Source organism: Monomorium pharaonis, chromosome 4 (assembly GCF_013373865.1).
Source record: "Monomorium pharaonis isolate MP-MQ-018 chromosome 4, ASM1337386v2, whole genome shotgun sequence".
Taxonomy (NCBI): Eukaryota; Metazoa; Arthropoda; class Insecta; order Hymenoptera; family Formicidae; genus Monomorium; species Monomorium pharaonis.
In genome coordinates this window covers 27,943,690-27,966,803 of record NC_050470.1, presented here as the reverse complement: position 1 = coordinate 27,966,803, position 23,114 = coordinate 27,943,690, and the positions used below count along the sequence as shown (strand labels likewise).

General features: G+C 41.2%; 1 protein-coding gene across 20 annotated transcripts in view; it reads left to right on the top strand.

Moving 5' to 3' along the window:
• The window catches only part of LOC105836453 (forkhead box protein P1), a 290,325-nt gene that overhangs the window by 158,161 nt on the left and 109,050 nt on the right, over positions 1 to 23,114 (top strand). The gene's annotated exons all lie outside the window — the stretch shown is intronic.

Here is a 23,114-nt window from a genome sequence, read left to right as displayed (position 1 = left end):
CACCGAGCTCGGCGAGCATGCGTGCGATGGGCGCGTATGTGCACCACCAAGCTGCACACATGTGCAACAAGCGAGCGTAGCGGTTTAGCCAGGACACAGGCCCAAGATAGGAGACGAGAGACGTTGGCGGTAGAGAGTAGTGTTGATAGTGGTGATGGTGGTGGTGGTAGTAGTAGTGGTGGTGGTGATGGTGGTGGTAGCGGCGGCGGCGGTTGTGGCGCGGTGCGTCCTTGTCCTCCCTGTTGCCAGCGACAGTACGCCGGCGGTGGTGGCTAGGAAGGGTGGGAGGGAAAGAGGCAGGGAGAACTGTCGGTAGAGAGAATAGAGATCCTTGATCTCCTCCTAGGCGACGGAGGGTAGGAAGGGAGAGAGAGAGGTAGAGTGAAGAACGCTCGGATGAGAAAGTCGGAGAAGCGCACACAGCGGCAATACGCGGAGGAGAAGGAGGAAGGTAAAGAGGGAGAGGGAGAGAGAGATAGAGAGAGAGAGAGAGAGAGAAAGAGAGCGAGAGCGGGCGTGTAGGCGGACCGGAGAGAGGAATTCTACGGAGGCGTGTCTTCCCCGGCGCACCAGGTGCAAAGGTGCGCGAACGCGACGTCGCCACGCCTTTTCCACGGGACCGACGGTGGTCCGCGACCGCACGACGTCGACAGCGACGACGAAGACGACGATGAGGACGAGGACGAGGACGAGGACGAGGACGAGGACGACGGCGACGATGTCGGCGTATTATCGTGTCATCCTTGTCCAGCCGGGTACGGAGGCGCCGCATCCGTCCTGCTCGAACGTCTCACTATGCCTGGAACAACTTGCATCTCTTTCCTCCCCTCCCGCACGGCACCACCACCTCGCTGGTACCCCGACCTCTCTTCCTCTCTGTTCCTGTCTTACTCCGTGCCACCCACTATCTAGCGGGGGGAGGGGAGGTATGTTAACGGACGGGTCGCGTCCGACCTACCACCGCCATCCCCACGTCCAGAATCCAGCTTCTGGTGTCAACGTCCCGGAGTTTCCACGGGTTTTTCTCCTGAATATGCACCTTCTACGCGCGCCGGGTAGGTCGCGGGGGACCGAGTGGGAGGAAACGGGAGGACGGGAAACGGGTAGGACGGGCGGTGCAACGGGATTCTTTCTATCTTTCCCGATGCTCGCGACTGGAATGCGGGATGACAGTATTCGCCATCACGTAGCACGCCCGCCTCGGTGCACGGTAAACAGAAATGAGGGAGGTCGCAGACGTGATCGTGATTTTCTCTTCTGGAAAGTGCAACGGCAGACCGGGTGGTATCTGTTTGATGGGTGGTAGTCGATAAACTGCTTTTCGAGAAAAGAATTCGGGGGATAGGCGTGCGGGATCCTTGGGCTTTTATATTGCTTGTACTGATAATGCTATCGACGATAATTTCTTCGTGGATTTCAAATATTAATAGAAAATAGTATCAAAATGCAAGTTATTTCAGCAAGTAAGTTACGTTCGCCGAATAGTCAAACGTATATACTTTTGTGCTTAATTAAGCTTACAATAGATTAACAGAAAATTATATATCTAAATTTGGTTACCTTTGTCGCTGATGTCGCAAATTGATATATGCGAGAAATTAATTTATTTTATTTGATAATAAAATTATGCGCAGAAATTTTCGTATGAATTTCCTAAAACGAAGTATGCTAAATATAACAGTAGCTAGCTTTGTTACACGAAATGTTATTTTATAACGTATGCGAAAATAATCAAAAATTTTCTAAATTTTTGCAAAAATATAATTAGAATATAGATCGTTATGCAAATTTTTATTCAACTAACGTCTAAATTTCTGATGAAAAATATGTAAATGTATTTTGTATGTTGACATTTTTTTCAAATTAAAATTAAAAAAAATAAAACTGTTATAAACAAATATTGCAACGAACACCGCACCCACATCTATACGAAATTAATGTGATATTAATTAACCCATCATAATAAAATGAAAATATGTAGAATTAAATATAATTGAGTTTTTATATGTTATATTTGATTCAAATATTAGATAAATGTGCTCAGACAGGATATTTCATTAGAGTTTGTATTAATAGAGGTTCATGGAAAATGTAATATATGGTTGAAAACCGTATTTGGAACTGCATAAGATTTGAATAGCTCTGGCAGATTCCATTTAAGAAAATATGAGAATCATTACTTACTCTCTTTATACTTTTATACTTTATATTGACTTACACAATCGAGAGAAGTCTGTAAAATTTTTTTGTAAACGACTTTTTTGTTTGTTAATTAATTATTAATTATTTTAATTACGATATATCTTTCAGATTGGTTACTGGTACATTCGTATTCAATAAAATTATCAATGTAGAGTTGCTATTTACATCAAAATGCTTATCTCTTATTCACAGTTAATACATTAAACATTTTACACACACATTTACTTTAAATAAAATATATTTGCCAAAACACTGCTGTGAATTATCATTACGCATTATAATAAACACGCAGCTAGTTGTCTATCAATAAATCAAAATTTTGAACTCTAAAAGTTTCATCTTTTTTCTCTATTAGACAAATTTCGCTTTAAATTTGATTATTCTACTATAGTTATTAATTATTAATTATATATATTTTGACTGACAAATCTCAGAATAAAACAGGTAGATTTGCTTTAGAACATTGTACCCCTTTAAAAATTTAATCGGTCCTTATTAAGTCTTTACGTAAAATGGTGAACGGGCTTTGAGGTGCGAGCGAATTATGGGAGACACATTCGCCGGGGATGTCTCTCGTTCCCTGTAGAGTTTCCAATCACGTCTGCCAACGGCAAGTTCGATTTCGGTAGCTCCCCGCGATCCACGATGCATCGCGCCGTACGCGACATTTCGCATCTTCGTAATCGTCCGTCCTCCGCCGCAGTTATTGCGTTCCCCCGTCGTTTTGCCCGGGATCCTTCAGCATCGGGTCGGCGATCCTCCGACGGCTTCTCTTCGCGTTCTCCTCATCTTCAGCGAGAGCCACCCTCTTCCGCTCGTCCCGTTGCCTACCTTCCGCTCATCCCCTTTCTCTCGCGATTCCATTTCTGCGTTGTTGAACTATAACTCTCTCTAGGAAGGCAGTGGCAGCTATTACGCCGGCTCCTAAGCTATTACGGCATCTGGGAGCCTCGTTGGTGCTGCTCCGCAGAAACGACGGCAACCGAAGAGGTGGGCATGAGAGAAGGGAAGCCAGAGAGATGAAAGAGACGGAGAAAAGAGAGAGAGAGAGAGAGAGAGAGAGAGAGAGAGAGAGAGAGAGAGAGAGGAGAGGAGAGGAGCGAGTCGGGTTAGGTGAAGTGATGTATTGAGATCCCATTGTATCCACGGAATCCCCTAAGATTGCCAAACGACGCCCTCTCCTATCACCCCCCCGTTCTCCCCCAACTACCGCACCTCCTCCCGCATCCGCTTGCATAATACGTCACCGTAGAAGGCGAATCTCCGACCTACCTAGACGCCAAGCGGAAGGAGGCGTATATTTCTCCTCTGCATTCTTTTTTTCTTGCTCGCTTTCCTCTTACTCTCCGCCCGCACGGACGCTCTTCTTAGATTTCCTCGCGCATGCATGCAGTATTTATGTGAGGAAAGAAAAGATGGCTGACATGGAGTTAGGAAAACTCCGTTTCTTGTGCTCGCTCTTTTTATTTGTCGCTCACAGCATCAGGTGACATCAAGATAGTACTATCGAAATTAAAATATTAATATTATTATTATTAAGAATAATATTTTTTAATGTTTTGCGAATTAAAAAATGTACATGTTATATTTTTGTATTTGTCCATTATTGAACGCAATTAAAATGATAAAATATATTGTGTATAAAATTTATCTAGATTTCTTCAAAAAAATGTTCCAAATGTTCTTTGCGAAAAAGAAGTAAGATCTGATTTCTTTTACGAACAATTTTGTAATATCAACAAAATAAATGCGTCTTTTTTGCATTTTTCTCTTTGTTTCGCGTCGAATTTTTCTTTTCTCTTCTCTGTCTTTTTATGCGATTAGAACTCCGCGGAATATTCATGTAGCAACGGAAGGCGTAAAAAAACAATCGTTGCTACCGTCAAAATCATCGCTCTCCTCATCGTTCGTCGCTATCTCTCTTTCCTTTCTCTCTTTCTCGTTACTCCGGCCATTCTATACGATGCCTTTAATAATACGGCGCGGCCGCAGCCGCGTGCAGTATTGAGAATGGCATAATATCGGGTCGCCCTCTGATATTGCCAAGGTTTCGCCGTGGCGGCGAATGGCGGAAAGGAAAGGGGAACAAGGGCGTAGGGGACGAGACCGAGCGATGAGACGTAAAGCGCGAGACCGACAGATGCCGAGCGGGAGAAATTCAAATTTTTGCGCGGATGCCTGGCGGTTCAGCACAGCGGCGCCGTTCAATAACAACCTTTATTATTTTAACGACCTACGTCCACGGTCTCCGCCACCTTTGTTAGGCGACCTCGTACGTGTGAGGCTGAGAAGAGCCACCTTCGCTCGGACCGTGCGGGATCGCATGTCTTCCGATCGATGATGACGGTCACCCGCGGGGTGATTACATATCTGTGTTTTCCGATCGAATCTCGAGGGAATTTTTTGAGCCCGCGCACGGGCTACTGATATCCGGTTATTTTATCGAATGCACAAGATAAAGTTAAGCGCTGGCGGCAAAGCTAATGAAGAACACCGCGTTCTTTTTCATAGCGAGTCTTTCCGATCATATATATAGTTTGGGTCATTTTCAATTCAAAATTTATGAAGATCTCTGCATGCTCAGAGAGCCCCACGAATCAACGTTCTTTCATATTATCATACCACCGACCACCTTTTTAATTTCTTTTGTTACACCGAAGGATTTTTATATTTTTATATCATTCTCAAAATATATCAAGGGCTTTGCAGGTATGTTTTAAATATGTGAATCAATTATTTTCTTCGTCCAGAAGAATTTTTATAATTCTTTCCGGACGTCTCATCCATTTTTAGTCTTCTTAAAGGCGAATATTTATTCTCGGTTCAGCGAAGCCATAAGAGACAGAGATATGTAGAAGGGTACTTTAATGGTGATCATCATGTAACAGTCAAGTGCACATGGTAAAAATCCACGATATTTCCGATGCGCGTAGATCAATAAGACTTCTTCCTCCGCATAGAGAAACCGAAGGCAGAAACTAACATTTCCTGACCATATGGTACTACAATTTAGTTAAAAATAAAGCTTTTCTTGTAGCGATCGACATGCTTCTAAACTCTGCGATCAGTTCTTTTTCTGGAAAACTACGCACTTCAACCTTACTATAATATCATTATATACTGAAAGTTATATATGACATTTTTTTCTATCATTATTATAATAACAGTAATTTGACATTTTTCTGCAAAATTTTATTCTGCATAATCGATAATGGAGATGTAATGTCTCGATACATTCTCAGTCGTGTGTTACTTTGATATTTTTCACATTATTCTCGTTAAATTAAATCCAAATATTTATTATTAGTTCAAGTGATCAGTTTTCAGGATTAGTAATTAATTAAAAAATGCTACGAAATCTCTGTCATAATGATTTTATTTTCGTATAGCATAAATTGTACATTTGCAAGTACATCTGCGAAAACAAAGTACGTGAATATACGTCTACAATGTGCATATTTGGTTGTCATTATTACATGAGGATTCTTGCATCGAGTGCGCGAGAATGAACGCGGCTTTTAATTGGCAAACGGCCAATCTGCTACTCGATGTACAAACGAATACAAATATCGACGTCGCGGATGACCTGCAAATGCAATTTGCCTATCATCGTGACCACGACACGACACACGGAGGGCGTTCGAGCTTGCATGGGGGTGAGATCAATATTTGGTAAATATTTGTGACGAGTCGAAATAACGAGCTGATCGAAAGGCCCGAATGCGGAATATGCGTTACAGACGCAAATTTCATTGGGAGCGACCAAAATGTACCGTGTAAAGTCAATTGATCGGTATTGTCAAAAAATTTTAATTGACTCTGGCACGAATAGTTACGCATCGCGATATCAAATTCTGCGAAGAAAATCGATAGCAATGTGAATGAGTAGAGTATATTATTGCAGGTGAATATTTAATAAATTTGTGCATTTATTCGTAAATCTATTTAAAAATGTTTTTGCGATTTAGAGAATATTAAATAGTTTTTACAAAGCAATTATTTTTTTGCGTACATTATTGCTCGAAATAAATTTAATTAAACACGGATGGCAAACTTTATCGCCACCATTGCAGTGCAGATGGCGAAAAGTTTCGCGGTATTGTCTCGGCAAAACAAAATAAAACTTGCGACAAAATTTTCCAGCAGGAATTTCTGCAGGAACATATTTCAGGACATCGGCGCCGAATGTTCGCTACATAAGGCGACTTCTGTAGGAAATGGCTGGAAAATAGCTTCAATGGATTTGGGATGTTCCTGTAATATTTTATTACAATACTTACGTAACAATTTGAGTTTTCAAATTATTATTGTACATTAATTTTATCAAAGCATAAAATCAAATTTTGGAATTATTGCTTTGTTTTGAAATGTATTATCTACAACGTATTTAACAAATATGCTCTTGTACTAACATAACTTAACTTACTCGTTAGTCGCCAAATTCTGTTAAATAATATTTAAAGTGTTGAGCTAAAATTATTCTTCTCATAAACGTGTCAATAGATTTCCCGTAAAGTACTCAAACAGATATCTACGCTACGTTAGTTTCGTGTGAAAGCGATAAAAATACGCGTGGGTATATATCGACGTCATCAGAATGCTATGAAAACGTACAATATATCAAACGATGCTGATTACAGTGCTGGTTATCCGATCAATGCAGTTATAAAAATATGATTTCATACGTCATTGATGCTATAGACTTAGTATAGCTAGATCCTCTCTCTTCAGTGACATTTATAATATGAACAATTACGACTATTTTATGTCATAAAAATATTTTATGCTTAAAGAAATTTATCAAGAATTTTTTTATCACTTTGCACTTTCGAAGAAGTACGATATTTAAAAGAATAAATGTTAGATGCGTGTTAAATTTCGTAATGAGAATTTCAAGTCACGTTTTATTTGTTAACATTCTGATATTATTATAGAACTTTGTCGATTTTACTACTTGAATAATCGAACACAGCAACTGTTAACTTATATCGCGAACGAAAGCGCGCGACACGTTAAAATAGATATTTTCACAGGACTGATTAGGGGTTCGGCGAAAAGATCTTGAAGCGTTACGATAGAGTTGCTATGTATATAGCGATATCCCACAACATCGAACAAACACATGGCCGATGGAAATTTATTTTCCCACTGGATTGTGATACCGAGCTAAGGTTTAGTGAGATACCTACGTGAATAAACAATTCCAACATATGTTCTGTGTCAATTGTCGTGCGGTTTTGCGGGTAATTGCAAAATCGCCAGCCGTGCGATTATATTTTCGTCACAGGATTATTATTTTATTATTTTATGTCAATGTTTCTTTCGAGTTTATAAATTTATCATGAAGTTTTGAATATTATATTTATGGAATATTATATATTGTATCGCTTGTGTGTGTGCTAATAAAGCATATATAAAATATGTATGATCTACGTCGAATTTACATACAATTCGAATGTTTTATTTTGTATCTAATAAAATGAGTTCTCTTGCCTGTACCAGCAGAATAAACCAATAATAATTTTGGATAAAAATATAGGGCAATAATTCTGCAAAAGGTAAACTTGCGACATTTTATTGGAATAGATCCATTTTTATCAACATAGATTAACTTTAATCTCGGTTTAACTTTCTCTTTATCTTTTTCTAATTCTCAGAACAGAATAAGATAACAAGTAAGTTAAACCAGGATTAAAGTTAATCTACATTGGTGGAAACGGACCATAATCAAATAACCTACACATCTATCTTATTGCTAATACTGCTTTAGCCTACGAATTACAGGAACAAGAAACTAATCACGATAATTTACATAATGAATGAAACACCTTGTAACATGCTTCTTAATTTGTATTAACTTTGTTAAAAGAGCAACTATTATCTGAAGTTTTCTTGTCTATACGTTTTTTTTCACACAATTGCAAATTAGATTGCATCAATTTCGCTGACTATCACGCCGAGGATATCGGTAGAGAGACGCCTAGAGTCCTCGGGACTACAGGATATGAAGCTAGGCGGGCGAAAGCGCAACTCCTCGGAAAGTTCGCGCTCACGGAAGCGGCACGATAAAGCCGTCAATTTTCACCCTCAATACCGTTTGTCTCCGGGAAAGAAAAGAGGAGTAAGCGCGGCGGGAGGCGGCCAAGAGAGAGGGAAAGCCCGTCGGAAGGCGGGAGACATTTATTACGACTTTAACTGGACTTTGTGTTTATTCAACGACTGTTGCTCTCGCTTACCGCCTCCCGTCGGCCCTTCGAAGTTCCGCAACACCGGGACGGACTTCGTGTACTCTTTCCAGCAACCTCTTCCCAGCGCGAAATTCCCGGCACGTAGGGCGACCGTCCGACCACCGTCGCTTCAACCCCTGTCACACGGGCCACCCTCCGCGAGAGAATCTTTCACTTTATACGTCGTGGACAGCGATCTCGTTGCCTTCGATCCGTCTCATCCTAGCGTCTCGTGTCCTTCTGAATATCATTTCGTAGCCGTCTACTTCTATCGCTTTCATTCTTGTCAGATACGACCTTTTTCGATGTATATGATCTTTCCTCGATCCGTTTCAAACCGCCGTCTTTGAAGAAGAACTTATAGAATATTCTACTTTATCATATTGTTCTATAATTATTATATTGGAGTACAGTACTTGGGGTACAAATTATTTTATAATTTGTACTCCAATATATATACTAAAATAGTAAGCACCGACTAATAGTACATAACGTCAATAATATTACATTATTAAATATTATCAATAATATTATTAGCCGGTGTTAAATGATGATAAATTATAATTTCACACTGAACAATATAATTATTACGTACAACATGTACTATATTACATTTAGAGTCACGAAATTAATTATACAGGCTATTGGGAGTTTATTTTATGCCACAAATCAAAAGCATATTTTTGATGAAAATATAATTAGTTTCGTTTCTATATATTGTTGAATATGAAATTATAATATCGATATCGTGTTAGTTGGTGTTCGAAAAGTATTTTACAAATTTCTAAAAGACTTATAGAAAAAGCAGATTAAAACTGAATTATATGGTTTGTGTTCTGAAAAAGAAAATGGAATTTTTTTTACCATTAAACAATATACAATGTTTTTATGAAAAGAATTTAATTATTGTATGACAGATCAAATATACTCTTTTTTCTTTTTTAAATCAAAATCACTTCTCTTACTTTATCTATTCAAGTTTCAATTTCTTCGAGTTTTTCAATTTGCTTTGAATAGCTTCCTAGTTTCATCAGGATTCTAAAAGAGCTATCTTTGCTTCTTCTATGTTTAAAGTCTATTCACAATGTCTTAATTTCATGATTTTCCTAATTTAATGCAACAAAGCTTTAAGAATACTTGTTTTCTAATAAAAAGTTCTTTTTTTAGTGCGATTTTTTTTCGAATAGAAATAGATAAGAATATTAATCTTTGTAAAAAAAAACATGAAGAGAAAATATAATAGATATTTATAAGGCGATTGGACTTATAAATTTGTTTTTATCGAAATAATTTTATTTGAATTTATGTATTTATAATCTTATTACATATCACATTTGAATTTTTATATTCTTGGGGGAAAGGGAGATTGTATCTCTCTTTCTCTCTAAATTACACTATATTTTTGCTATGTATTATTACAAAAAAAATTGAATAAACATTTTAATCTTTTATTCAACAATCGCGAACTATTGCGTTACGCACGCAGGAAAATCGTGACATTCTGTTTTTCGCTTTGCAATCTTCCGCCGGCGCGAAAATTTCGCGACGCGTAACACATCGAGCGGAAGAAACGAGCGCAACTTCGAAAACTCGACGTCCCGCGACGTCGGAGCGCGCGGGAAGCAAAGTAAAGACAATCGCGTACAATTGGCACATGAAATTTAAAGGAGGGGTGACTCGTCGTACGGGTGGAAAGGCCGGCAGCTCACTCAATACACCCGTGGTGTTCGAGCCCTTATTCTTTTCCCGTCCTTCCGCCTCGCTGGAAATTTACATTTCCTCCCTGCTGCTGGAACTGTCTGTTTATCCCGCTTTCTTTTAAAGAGCCGCTGGTGGCTATGCTTCCTCTCCCCTACCGCCACCCTCGTACTCCTGTAAATCTCCCTTTCGCGCCACCAACCCCCTTCGATACCGTCCCTCGAAGAACCCGCAGCACCTCATCTTGCGCTACAGAGACAATCCTCCATTTACGGCGCAGATTACGCTTCGTTGGCCGATAATCGAAAATATGCCATCGAATAACGCTCCGGAATTATTTGTAGCCTCCTTCGACCGCCCTTCTCGCGATGAGAGACAATCGGCCTCGGAAGGGAGGGTCGAGAGATCGCGAAGGGTCGAGCTAGTTTACGGAACGAATTTTTTAAATATTTTCAGTCGTGCGGCGAATTAGACGAGAAGGAATTTTTATTCTGTGCTTTGTGTATGTACCATAACTGTGGAATTATTATATCCAGCTTCGATACAAAAAACATTACATTGTGTTATTTAATTTCGAATTTATTGCAAAATTTATTCAACAATCATAGTTATTTTATACTCCAGATTTCTTTTGCATGTCAACTTTCTAAAAGGGAACGTTTTTATTTGCAATATAATAAATATTATTACAGAAACAAATTGTTAACCACGCGAGCATTAATTTACTAGTAACTTTCAGTGTAAAATAACGGTGCCGCCGCACAAAGTTGCATAAACTCTCTCCGCATCACGGCGCCATATCGTCACACGAGAGCACGCGAAAGTGGAAATTTATTTAAGCCAAACTTTATATTCTCCTCGCCTCATTGTACACATTATCATTTAATTCTCCTATACGTTGCGTCGCGCGGCGCACTCGACATCCCAGCGTAAAGGGCTAGAATTCATTTAATTCAAACTGCAGGTAATATATTTCCCTTATAAATATTACCGTCCCATTACGAAAAGCCGCCCGCGCGCTCGCACGATGCTTCGTCGCGCTATCCGGTGGTTTATTAAAACATCCAATTTCGTATATTACTCCCGGCAGCTCTTATCTCTCGCGACGGAAGCGCGTCTCTCGCGCGTGAAAGGCAGCAGATTTCTCTTTCTCCCGTGCTCCCGTATCCGTTGCGCCATTTTCGGAAACGTCGCTCAATAAACGGCAGAGGGATCAGCATTCGCGGCGGGACGTAAGCCATGGATCAGATGCCGAAATCAGCGGGTAATTGACGCAATTTCTCCCACTTTTCCTCCCCCCTCCCCCTCGGTTTCCTCCCGTCAACGCGAATCACCCTCGTAAGAATCTCCCGCGAGCCGTTAGACCGGAAGGCCAACGAGGACGCCGCCGGTGTGGGATCGCGAAAAACGGAGATAAGAGATATAAGAGAAAGCGGGGGGGATGTCGCCGTTAAGAGACCACAATCTCTTTTTCACGAATCGCAGCGTCGGTTCGCCGACTTCGGCCCGTAGCGACTCTCAGAAGAAGCGAACCTTTAATAAAGAGCTTAAGCGAGCTAAATAGAAACATTTTTCCGTCGGCTTGGCTCCGCTCGCTTCCCGGCTCTTGGCTCCGTTGCAATGAAATGAGTCCCGGCTGCTCGTGCATAAGTAATCCGCAGATGAAGGTATCCCCGGCCACCATCTAGTCTAGCCCCTCCGCTTTCTTCCCGGAAAGTTACTACACCGACGTGTAGTATCGCCCCCGTGGCTCTCTCAAATCCTCGAGTCGAGTCCACCCACGCTGTCACGCACTGCTGGATTCTCGGCGACTGAATTGTTTAAAATGGAGCATTGTGTGAGAATTTTTTCTTACGATGTGGATTTTATTCGAGTACCTTGCGAACGCAACGGCTGTTAAAAAAAGGGGTAAAAGATGGCAGAGTCGTGTTTAGCCTCAATTTTTGAAAATTAATTGTTGTGTATACAATCATTTTTAAAAGGCATGAGAAATATTCTACATTTTTTCTTAAGCATACAAGATTCTCTCTGTTACAAGGGAAATGTTTGATTATGAACTTAATATTTAATTATAAACGAATAATTCCTGTGTCGGTTGCAATTTCCGGGACAATCTGTCGCGACACTATGTAGAAATCCCAAACAATCCACGTATCTCTTCCAACTCCGTCGCAAAAAAAGGAAGGGGGAGGAGGGTTGGGGGAGAGGTGCAGGACCGTTAATCACGCCGGCAAATTCTTCGCACCACATTTTTCATTGACGTTCCGCAGAGCGGAGCCCGCGTGTCGGTGGCACGGCGCGCCAAGGAGGCAAAAGTGGCAACGCCAACCGTTGGTTGGCGCTCGAAGCCGCCTGTCGAGGGAAGGATTCAGTAATTATTCGCCGTAGGCTTGAAAAATTGCTGCCTAATCCTAGAATCGATAGTCCTATCGCAGCACGTGAGAGCGTAAAGAATAGTCGCACCCTTCTTCGCTCGCGTTCCCTTTTTTTCTGAGCACGACGGGCGAGGGTGGAAGATCGTCTTCTCAGAAGATGTCGCGCGATATCGTATATATAACAAGAGTGCAGTATTTTCTTCATTTATTATCGGATAAGCATATGTGGAGGAATTACTGATCGAATAGCATGGTGTACAAAAGCTATTGAACGTCTCGTAATTGCAAATGATGAATCTTATAAACATTTAAAGGAAAGAATTTCAATTTTTTATAAACTAGTAATATTTTTTTCATCTGAAGATCTTTACGCATATGTGTATACGTATTTTGTACAAAAAGATATTGTAATTATTATATATTGAGATCGCATTAAGTAATTTGTCATTAATAAAAGCTCTTAAATTTCTATTTTACAGAAAATATAATGAGTTTGTCTAGTGAAAAATTTTATGTTAAGTTATAAAAGTTAATTCCGAGGTTTATTACCAGTGTTTTTATATTGCCCTTTAAGCTTAAATCTTTTTAAGCAATGATTATTATATATATGTACTATGTGTACGTGCCTAGTAAGATTTAACAACGAAAAACTCGAGAATTATCCAAGATTCACAGAGAGCTTATTTAGCATCAATTTCTCCATTTTTCGTTAGATTTCGCAATACGTCATTCAAAAGCCACCCTTACTCGTTTCAAAGATATAGCGCAGACACCTTGCAGATAAGAATAAGAGAGGTGGAAATTTTAGGGTGTCGATTGGATATATACGCCTCGACGTATATCCAATCATTCCCTTATTACGATATCGATATATTATTTTTATAATACGGCAATGTCATGGGGTGCCTTTGGTTCTGTACGACGATACTCGCCTTTCGTTTCCCTTTTTGGATGGTGTGGAGAGGGTTCTTTAGATTTGCGCGGGCGTAGTTATCGATTTTAGGGTGAGTGTCCTTTTTTCCCTCTTTCATTATTTCAATGTAACTTCAAAGCCTCCTAGTTTCTATCTACGACACGTCGATTAGTCTCACGTTACAATTTTATTGAAGAAAATTGAGACTTGGACTTTAAAATAATTAACTGAAATTAGCTGTAAATCTATCTGGCATTAGAAATGGCCAACGCGAGTAGACTCTATCGAAATATAATATCTTTCACGTTACGGAATCCATCTATAAACGACTACACCGATCCCGGCTACGTATCGTACGGACCAACATACCGGTCTTACACTTACTTATCTCCCCCGAATCCACATACTACATTTAGTAGCGCCGATAAACGTCCCGCGACGTCTGGCAAGTTCCGCATCAGGAATCCCCGTCCGGATGCCTTTACTCTTCCCTGAAATTCTTCCTCACCGTCACGCATACACGTATTCGCCCGACCTGTCGCGGTCGTACATAGGTACATATCCCGACGTGCACACATATATACCTCGAGACTGGATTAAATAGAGGACGAAGGATCTACCCTGGTAATCGGCTCGTCTCGCGAGCTTGCAGGCGATGTATAATTTATAAAACGGCATTAAATTGTCTATGTCGCAACGGCGACAGCGGCGGTGGTGGCGGTGGTGGCGGCTTCTGGCTCGCGACGCTCTCTTCTTCGAGGGATATATACGAGCCGCGGTTGGATGGAGGTAGAATTCGGGGGTGACGTAACGGAGAAGGACATATTAGCTCGACTTAAGGCGTGGCGTAATGATCTCCAGGCGAAATCGTCTTATTCCAAGCTCGCAGCAAGCGCCGAAGGGGGTGGCTTCGAGGGGGTTGCGGGCAGTCAGGCGAAAATAAGTGCGAGCTACCCTCTCCCCGGGCGCTCTTGATTGTGTGGGCCGTGACTCCTCTCTCGCGGGGTCCTGCGCCGCAGTATAAAGTAATGTCACCACTGAGGGAAAGAGTGGCGGAGGAGAGAGGTAAAAGAGAGGCGGGTTGGGTAAGCTTTAAAATCGGCATCAAACGCCACCCTCACCGCAAATTTTTATTCATTGACACTACACGGCTGAGCACCCTCGAAACTCGCGGGCTAAAAGGTGGCGGTTGAAGTAGTTCGTTCTCATCGCGTCTACTCAAGAATGGTGAATTATTCTTACCGAACGAGGTCGCTTTAAAATTGCACGCCATCCAAAATGACGCATTTTGATATATATAAATGTTTTATAACATAGCATAAATCTATCATGATTTACATTTCACATTTTTATAAATATCGGCAAGGAAATTATAATCACCAACTGTTTCACTTCCACCGTGTTATATTTTAAAGATATTCTAATAATTAATTTTAATACAAATACTTGATGTTCAATAATTTTTAGATAAATTTTGAAATTTTACTTCTATATTATTTATTGAAAAAATGTTATATTACGATTTTCGTATTCGCATTTCGTGGCAAATATGTGCGACAAAAATTGCCAGATCACAGAGAAGATCTATTTATGGGGTAAGAACGATGTTCTCGAAGATGGTGGAGCAGTTCTTATAAATTCAGCGCAAATTTACTGCGGAGCTATGGATCAAGCCGCGAGTATGGGGTATTCGGGTTGGATTAGGGACGAAGTTGCAATTCACTTCGATATATTTACTGTGAGAACGGTCAGGCTCCAGGAGCAGCCATCTAGGTATGGATGGACAGCACGGCGGTTGGTTTTTCCCTTTACCTTTTAGAGTAAATAAGGACCTTCTCCCGTACATATATGAACGTGTGTATTTTTGCCGGTAGCACACGCACGTTCGCACAGTTGCGATCCATACGTGCCAGTTTTCCTTCGAGTTTCCTCTTGCCTCCGCAGTGATTTATGGAGTTTTCCTCGACTGGCAGCTTCATCCCTTGCCCTCGATTCTCGGATGTTCAGCAAAATGAGGGTATTTCCGCGATATGCGTATTATCGAGCGTGTCATGACATTTGTAAGATATTACCTGCGTCTTCATCTCTCATGCTGATACATATAAATCTCGTACATTTAAAGCAGAGGAACATCGATACAAGTTTGTAAAGGGAATGTAAATGAATAATTTTATAAGATTAGTCAACGAATAATATTGATATAAAAATCTTCAATATTGAAAAATACAATTCAATTAATTTATAACATTGAATAAAATTTTTTATGATTAGCTCATTATAAATTTTATTAAGCTATTCATTACGGGGAAGAACTTTTTATCTATCCATAATTTTTTTAAACTTAAGACAATGATTAAATATTTTTGTTAAAATTTTATGAGCACACGTCATAGAAATTTTACACTCATTTTTTAATATGTTACATAAATTTTTCAAGTTATTCGCTTACATAATTGATATAATTCCGATTTTTTGGTAGAAGTAATTTCATGTTAAAAAGACAAAGAAGAGAAAGGTCTTCCACGCACATAATATACAGGGGGGTTATATGACTAATCCTGTTGTATTCAAACAGTAATCATTGGTTTTTACGTCTTATCTAATTTTGAAAAAGGAAACAATCGTAAAGTCTCCGTATGTACGTAAAGCCCAGTAAACCTCTTAAGCTTAAACTGTAAAGCGTCCAAAGTTACCTTTTAGTGGGTGATTAGCAAAACCGAGCTCACCTTTTCAGGGGCCAATTACAGGAGATTTCGTCATAATCCTATTATCTACATTAGCTCATTATTGCATAACTGTATCTGGTCATATCAACCGCTTAGTCGTTTGCGCCTGTAGGATTCCTGTAAAGGTCGATTTTAAGGGTCATTTCTAAACTCTCTCCTATACCATTCATCCTTTTTAAGCTTACCTCCTGGAAACGCAAGTCTCCGCTATTCATATTTAATCGATACATTTTGTATTATATAATTTATTTACTTACATGATGTATGATAATTGTGTTATGATATATGATACATGATGTATGATATATGTTAATAAATGCAATTGGCAGCTTTTTAATTTATTTATTCAGTTACCATAGTTAAATTCAAGGTAATATAATCTCGGTGGTAGTATACAACCGTGATACACAGACTATTTTTATATACAAAAGTGATGTTTCTTTCATCTATGAATTCTTTATTGTCGATACTTGTTATCGGCATTCATTTCTGCAGTGATCTTACTTGGATCAAGGTTCAACGAAGCGCACGAGTACATCGTTCGGCGTTTTTTTTCTCCCCAACAAACTTGCGGAGGAGGATTTGCTCCTCGGCAAACCTTGCTGTTCTTATCTGCGCGAGCAGAGATTTTATTTAGATCCCGGCGATCCGCCGGCTGGCTATAAATGCGAAACGTTTCGCCCGGCTGGCCGACCGGCCAATCATGCGGGGTAGGCGAGAGCGGGAGTTAAGGGCGTTAGGGCTATCCGTGTCCACACCTCTGTTGTCAGCTAATGCCCGGCCATTGTGAGGGGTCGCTCGTAAGCGTACCGAATCTCCTTGGAAGGTGTTGCCGATGCCCTGCGGGAAAAAGGAACGCGCAAAAAGGACGGAGAGCTGGGTAAAAAGCAGGGAAGACAGAAGAAGTCAAACGCGCGCGAGTATTGGTGCGAGTTTTCCACGGATTCCACGGCTTCACCCCCTCGCCTGTTCGCCCCCCTCGGTGGCTATCGGTTGACGGCAATCCGGCTAAATCTCTTCCACCATAAACGGCTAAACAAAGAGGTCCATTCTTCAGGAGCGGCAACCGCCGCGGACCACCCTCGCCTCGTTCCGTTCCGACGGCTGTCCCTTATCGGACACTGTCCACCACTTACGATCATCCATCTGGATCTCCTTCTTTTCTAAAGCGAAAAACCCGAAGCTACGAGATAGCGACGCCGGCTATTGTCCGTTGGATTTTTTCGCGATACAAACTGTACCGGTTTACGTTGATAAATCATCGTTAATCCGCGAAACTAATGATGAAATCCAATTTGAGGGTTTAAAATAACTGTAAGTAACGCGCTACAAGATTTTACTCTTTCTTACAAAATTTCGGTGTAAAAAAGAAATTTTATTTCTTATCAGTGTTTAATACTTCTTTTTAACTTATTGAATATTATTAAAATGAAATGATATACTATATAATGTATGTATTTCATTTTGTTAGAAATAAAATTTTAATAAAATTTTAATGACTCATTCTTCTATAAATATGGAATTGATCTTCTTTTTGAAATGAGGAAAATCTACTTTTAAATTAAATCTAAATTCTTAAGAAATGAGTTATTTAACATACGATTACCAAAATATTTGATACTGAAAGATGCAAAGAAGAAACCAATAGCCCGTAAAGTTTTTGCCGAGAGAAAATGGATTAGATTCTTTAAAAAACTTGTTCCGAATCCGAATTTCATTTAATAGAATATAAATGGAACGCCATCTATACATAGGTAGTGATGTAGTAACAGAATCTTGTGTTTCTAAAAATTAAACTCGTATATCGAAACTTTTCCTTCAAGTGAAGGTAATATCCGATAAATTGAGTGGCGAGACGAAATTTTTGGGCGGACGCCAGTGAACGAGATTTTAACGCCGCCGAAATACACTTCATATTTTAAGTCCCAATAGAGATATTTCGAATCGATGGCAAGTACAGATACGGGCATAAGAGCCGAACGGCGCCGTAAGGAACTCGTAGCGAACGCGCGAACGTTTGAAACGGAAAGGAAACCTTCGTATTTCGTGTAAGTGGGTATCAACTCACGAGAGGACGACACCAATCCTCGCAGACGAGGGATAGGGAAGGAGAGTAGGGAACGGTTCTCTCGGTGCCATAATAAAAGAAGGCAGATTAATGCCTTCGGTCTTGAATCCAATCAACATTACTCCGACAATAGTCCGCCAGCCAATACCCATCTTACCCTGCTCGGACTGATATTATCAACAGCCCGTACCACCCTCCCTCCCTCCCGTTCCCTCGTTTCTCCCCGTACGACAGTCATCCCTTAACGTCTTTCTCTACCCTCGCGCGCTGCTTCTTCGTGCCGCCGCGCCACCCACGGACACCTCGCTCGCTTGCTTAATTCCACGAGCGGATGATAAGTATGCTAACAAGAGAACCACCGGCACGGATGTTAAGGGAGGTACTGGAGACGTCTTAAAGCCGAATTAACGCCACGCTCACATAAACGCCCGTCGACTTTCCCCCCGTCAATGTTAATGTCTACTAGGGGGCCATTAGCCGATCGAACCCGAGTCGGGAGAGTCGATCGACGTTCACTCGGGCCGAACGCTCGCTTCCAGGCCGTCTCCTTAATCGCCGCTGCGATAAATCACCTCGAAAAAAACGCGATACCAGTGATCTCCATGTCGCGTATACTGGTATTTTCGAACGATCGTCGTTCTTGGTTTTTTTTTATCATATCTAAGCAGGGCTGCTAAATTCGGGGGAGAAGAAGAGCGTAATTTCGTTTTAATAACAATCTTTTGATTATCTAATATATTTTAACATTATATATGTCACAGAGTTGTGTATGTTGAAAAGTTGTGTATTGAAGTGATACTCGATGTAATCAATGCAATACTCAACAATCATTTTTATTGTAAGTCTTTTATATTTTATCTCTTTTAGAGCTCTGTTATATTAAGAAATTAGATTTTCACTCAAATATTATTTTTTTTTATCAATAATTATATTAGTAGATGTTTTTGCAAATTTATTTTGCGTGCTCTGAAATTGAATTACTTAACAAAAAACTCGCAAAAGTGTGTATGTCCACGCAGAACGTTCTTGCGCTTGTGACGTTCAAGACGAAGACACCGCAACGACATGGAATAGTGGGCAGCCTACTCTTCTTTCTCCTCGTCCTCATGCAAGGGGACATTTCGGCAACCTATAAAGGAATGTTTTACGAGGGCGAGATAATGCGATGAAAGATGCGAGCGGCGAGCAGTCATGCCTAAAGAGTGTGTGTAACCGGACCATCCGCCCTCCTTCTTTCACGGATCCGCCTGACCCCGCGGTTCGCGGCTAAAGAAGGGGCGGTAGCGGGTGGAAACGGTCGAGGAAACGGTCCAACGACGGTGGTCCACGACCATAATATATCAATTCCGTATTCTAATGTCCGAGCGAGGTTAATCCAAAAAGCGTCGACGCTGCGGAAACCTAAGCGGTCGGCGCTCCTCTCGCTTCCTGGAGGGTGGCCGCCCTCCCCTCCATGTTTCTGCCTCTCGCTCCGCTTCAGACACCCTCTGTTATTCTCGGATGATCTCCGACTGGCCTCCACCCCGTTTACTGTTCTGTCCGTTCGCGTACTGCCTCTTTATTTGCACTTCTTCTTCGTGTTTCTTCTTCACTATCCCATCATTCATTCCCCTTTGTTTGTTATATTTTTTTTTGCAGAGTAAATATTTCTGTTGCTATTCTTCAACTGTCTTTTTCCTTGACATTTTCCGCTCCACTCTGTACTTGTCTACGCTCTCTCCTGTTTTTATCTTGAATTTTTTTTTCCCCTTTTCCTCTTCTTCATTTATATTTGTTATTTTCCATTTCTGTTTGTTGCATTAGGGAGTCTCTTTTTTTCTTTTGCAGACGCGCGCGTTTATGCGGGTGTGTATGTGTGTCTTATTTTACTCTCCTTCGCTTTTCCTATTCTCGCGGTGCGACCTGGGAATAAAGTCAGCTCTTGCCTCTCTCCGTGATCATCTACCGACCCGATGTCACGTATGCCGTTGATACACGCGAGATTCGGTGCCGGTTAACGACGCTTAACCCCCGACCGCCCACGTCAGACCACGTAGATAATTGGGGAAACGCGTGTTTGCGGTCCCGCCGGGATATTCCAGTCTAAGGGATCATGTACGAGGCAGGCGGCTGTTCCGATTACGCATGTGAAGGGACGGATGTCGAGAGAGTTGCGCTTTTCGTGACGAAACGCTCCTTTCGCCGACCGCTGCTGACGGCGATCGTTTTTCCTCCTTAGATTCGAAGAAACGTGTTTATCGTGTCGCGCCGATACGAGACAGATGTAAATGTTTGGTTGGCTATCGTCCGTAACGTGGCGTTAAGGTAAACATAAAATGTACATGGCGATGTTTATCGCGTTATAGCATTGCGATAAATATTTCCGCGTGAGCGGACGTGACGACGCATATGTTACCGCGTGTGGCCCCCGCAGGTGTTTCCTATTTATTTATCGGCCACCGAAGAAACTTCTTTCTTGCTCCCGAACTTTGGCAAAGCGAGAAAACTTGGCGAAGAAATCATTACGCGTCTTAAAATACATTCTGCAGAATGTATAATGCGGGGGAATATATATGCGAAATGGTGAATTTTCCGCCAAACACACAGTGAAATCTTTATCTAATAAAAAAATAAAATGCTCATTGTCGCGTAGTCTGTCTAAGATGTAAATTATTCTTCCAAGTGAATTTCGCCACTTAAATTAATTCAATTTTTTCATGAAGCAATTAGTTCGGCAACATTGTAAATTCCAATAGCAATAATCGATTGGTTTGAGCTGAGTAATGGAACAAGCAAACAACTATTTTTACTCTTGACGCGCGGCATAAATATTAATTACTCCGGGCAGAAAACAAACGTAGTTTTCTAGAGGAAAACAGGAAATTTTTCTTTCTTGGAATTCATCGCTGGATGAATACGTAATTTTTTTTCTTGAATGAAGAGGCGAACAATGTGTGTGACTTTTGCCCTCCGATCGGCGATTGTTATGCGTTTCGTAATGGCCGTATGCGCGACGAGACCGCGACGAGGCGCATTACGAGCGTGTAAAACGATCGTTCCGGTGCTGATTGACTTCGCGCTCTCGCGTCCCCGTGGACCTAGCGTTAGTTCTCGAAGTTAAACGACGCTAAAAAAAAAAAGCGATGAGTAATCTGTAGTAAAATTCGCCGCTCCACAAGTCGTGCGACATAAAAGCGCGTGGTAGATGCCCGCTTTATAGTCTCGTAATTTTCATCGTAACCGCCGCGAACGACGACGCCTCCTCGTTGTCCTTCCGATACGGGAATAGAGGGACCGAGAGCAGGAAAGACACACACGGGAGCGCGGAAGGATACCAATACGTGCCTACGCGCGCAGGGGGTGCTCGCGACGATGGGATGAGGGGAGGGAAAAAAAGAGCACGCTCGGGGTCCTTCGAGAGTGGCGCGAACTATTAAAACGCGCGCGTCCGCTCAAATTCTCGCCGGCAGTAAATTACCCGAAAAAAGAAATAAGCGGCGGATTCGAGACCCTCCTCTCAGCCGCCCTCTTCTTCCTACCCTTCCGCCCTTCCACCCTGCCGCCCCTTCCCGCCGACGCGGCCAGCGCCATAGATAGATCGTGCGCTTGCTTTTCTAGGGTAAAAACCCTCACCACCGGCGAGCGGCCGCGGTTCTGAGATAAAAAATTAGCCGGAGTTGCAAACGTTTCCACCTTAAATCATATATTTATCGCGACATTAATTCAACCCTTTTAGGTACCCTTTTTTCCTGGCCACTCCGCACGGAGACCGAAACGCCTCCGCCGGCCGACCCCTTCCACGTTTCTCTCTTTTTCAGCGTCTCCTCTCTCACCATCTCTCCTCCTTCGTCTCGCTTCGCACCCTCGTCCCTCACTCTCGTGCCACCCACAACGGACGACAGCCCGTTACCTCGCTAATTTCTCAGATTCAAGTATTTTTATGTACCGTCGCGCGAACCTGACGGGGGTAAATCCTCTCGTTTATTATTTAGTAGGGACGAGCCGGACCCTCGGTATGGGTATGTATGCGTATGTGTATATATGCCGAAAGGACTTCAAACGGCCGTAAGCACGTGGGAAGACGCGCGTTTGCCTTGTCGCCCTTTCCGGTTTGATGGGGATATATGGGCTCTCGTTATCTCTTCTTGCTTCGACTCTCGACGATTATCCTCCTTTACGGCTGGATTGGTGGATCGCTCGCCTGCTGCCGTTCGTATATCATTTTGCTGCTTTATAACGAGTTGCAACATTATTCTCCGTTTAATGTTACATTTTTATTTTAATTCATCGGATAAAATGCAAGTTGGCGATGCGTAATGTGTATACCGGCAACATCAACTAAATTATACATTATGATATCCTTATTAAATTTCGGATATTGTTTCAATCAAATTAAGAAATGATTCGATCCAATTAATATTAATTTATGAAGATTTTTTTCTATGTGTATGTTTACTATAATTAATTATTTTGTATCAACTAAAGGATTTTTTAACTAGTTTAAACACTTGTGAAGTTACATGAAAAATCTAACAAATTTTATATCTTATATAATTATATATAACATTTCTTTATTATATTTCTTTTTTCTTATAAATAGGGCAATTCAATTAGATTATTATTATTATTAATTCAGAGTGATTCCCGATCTCAACTTAACAATATCTCAATTTATGTGACTTCGATTTTTTCAAATTTCACAATTTTTAATGCTATTGCATTAAATTAACTTTCTACCCAAAACTATAAAACACATCTATAGGGTCCGTTTAATGAACCGAATTACCTCTTCGTTTCCCACACAACTTTTTTATCGTTCCACCGAAATAATTACGTATGTAATTTTTTAGCTCAGCGAGCGTGCATTCACGCCTTCCTCACGTTCGAAATATGATCTATGACCACGCCTATGAGCAGTGGCGCAAA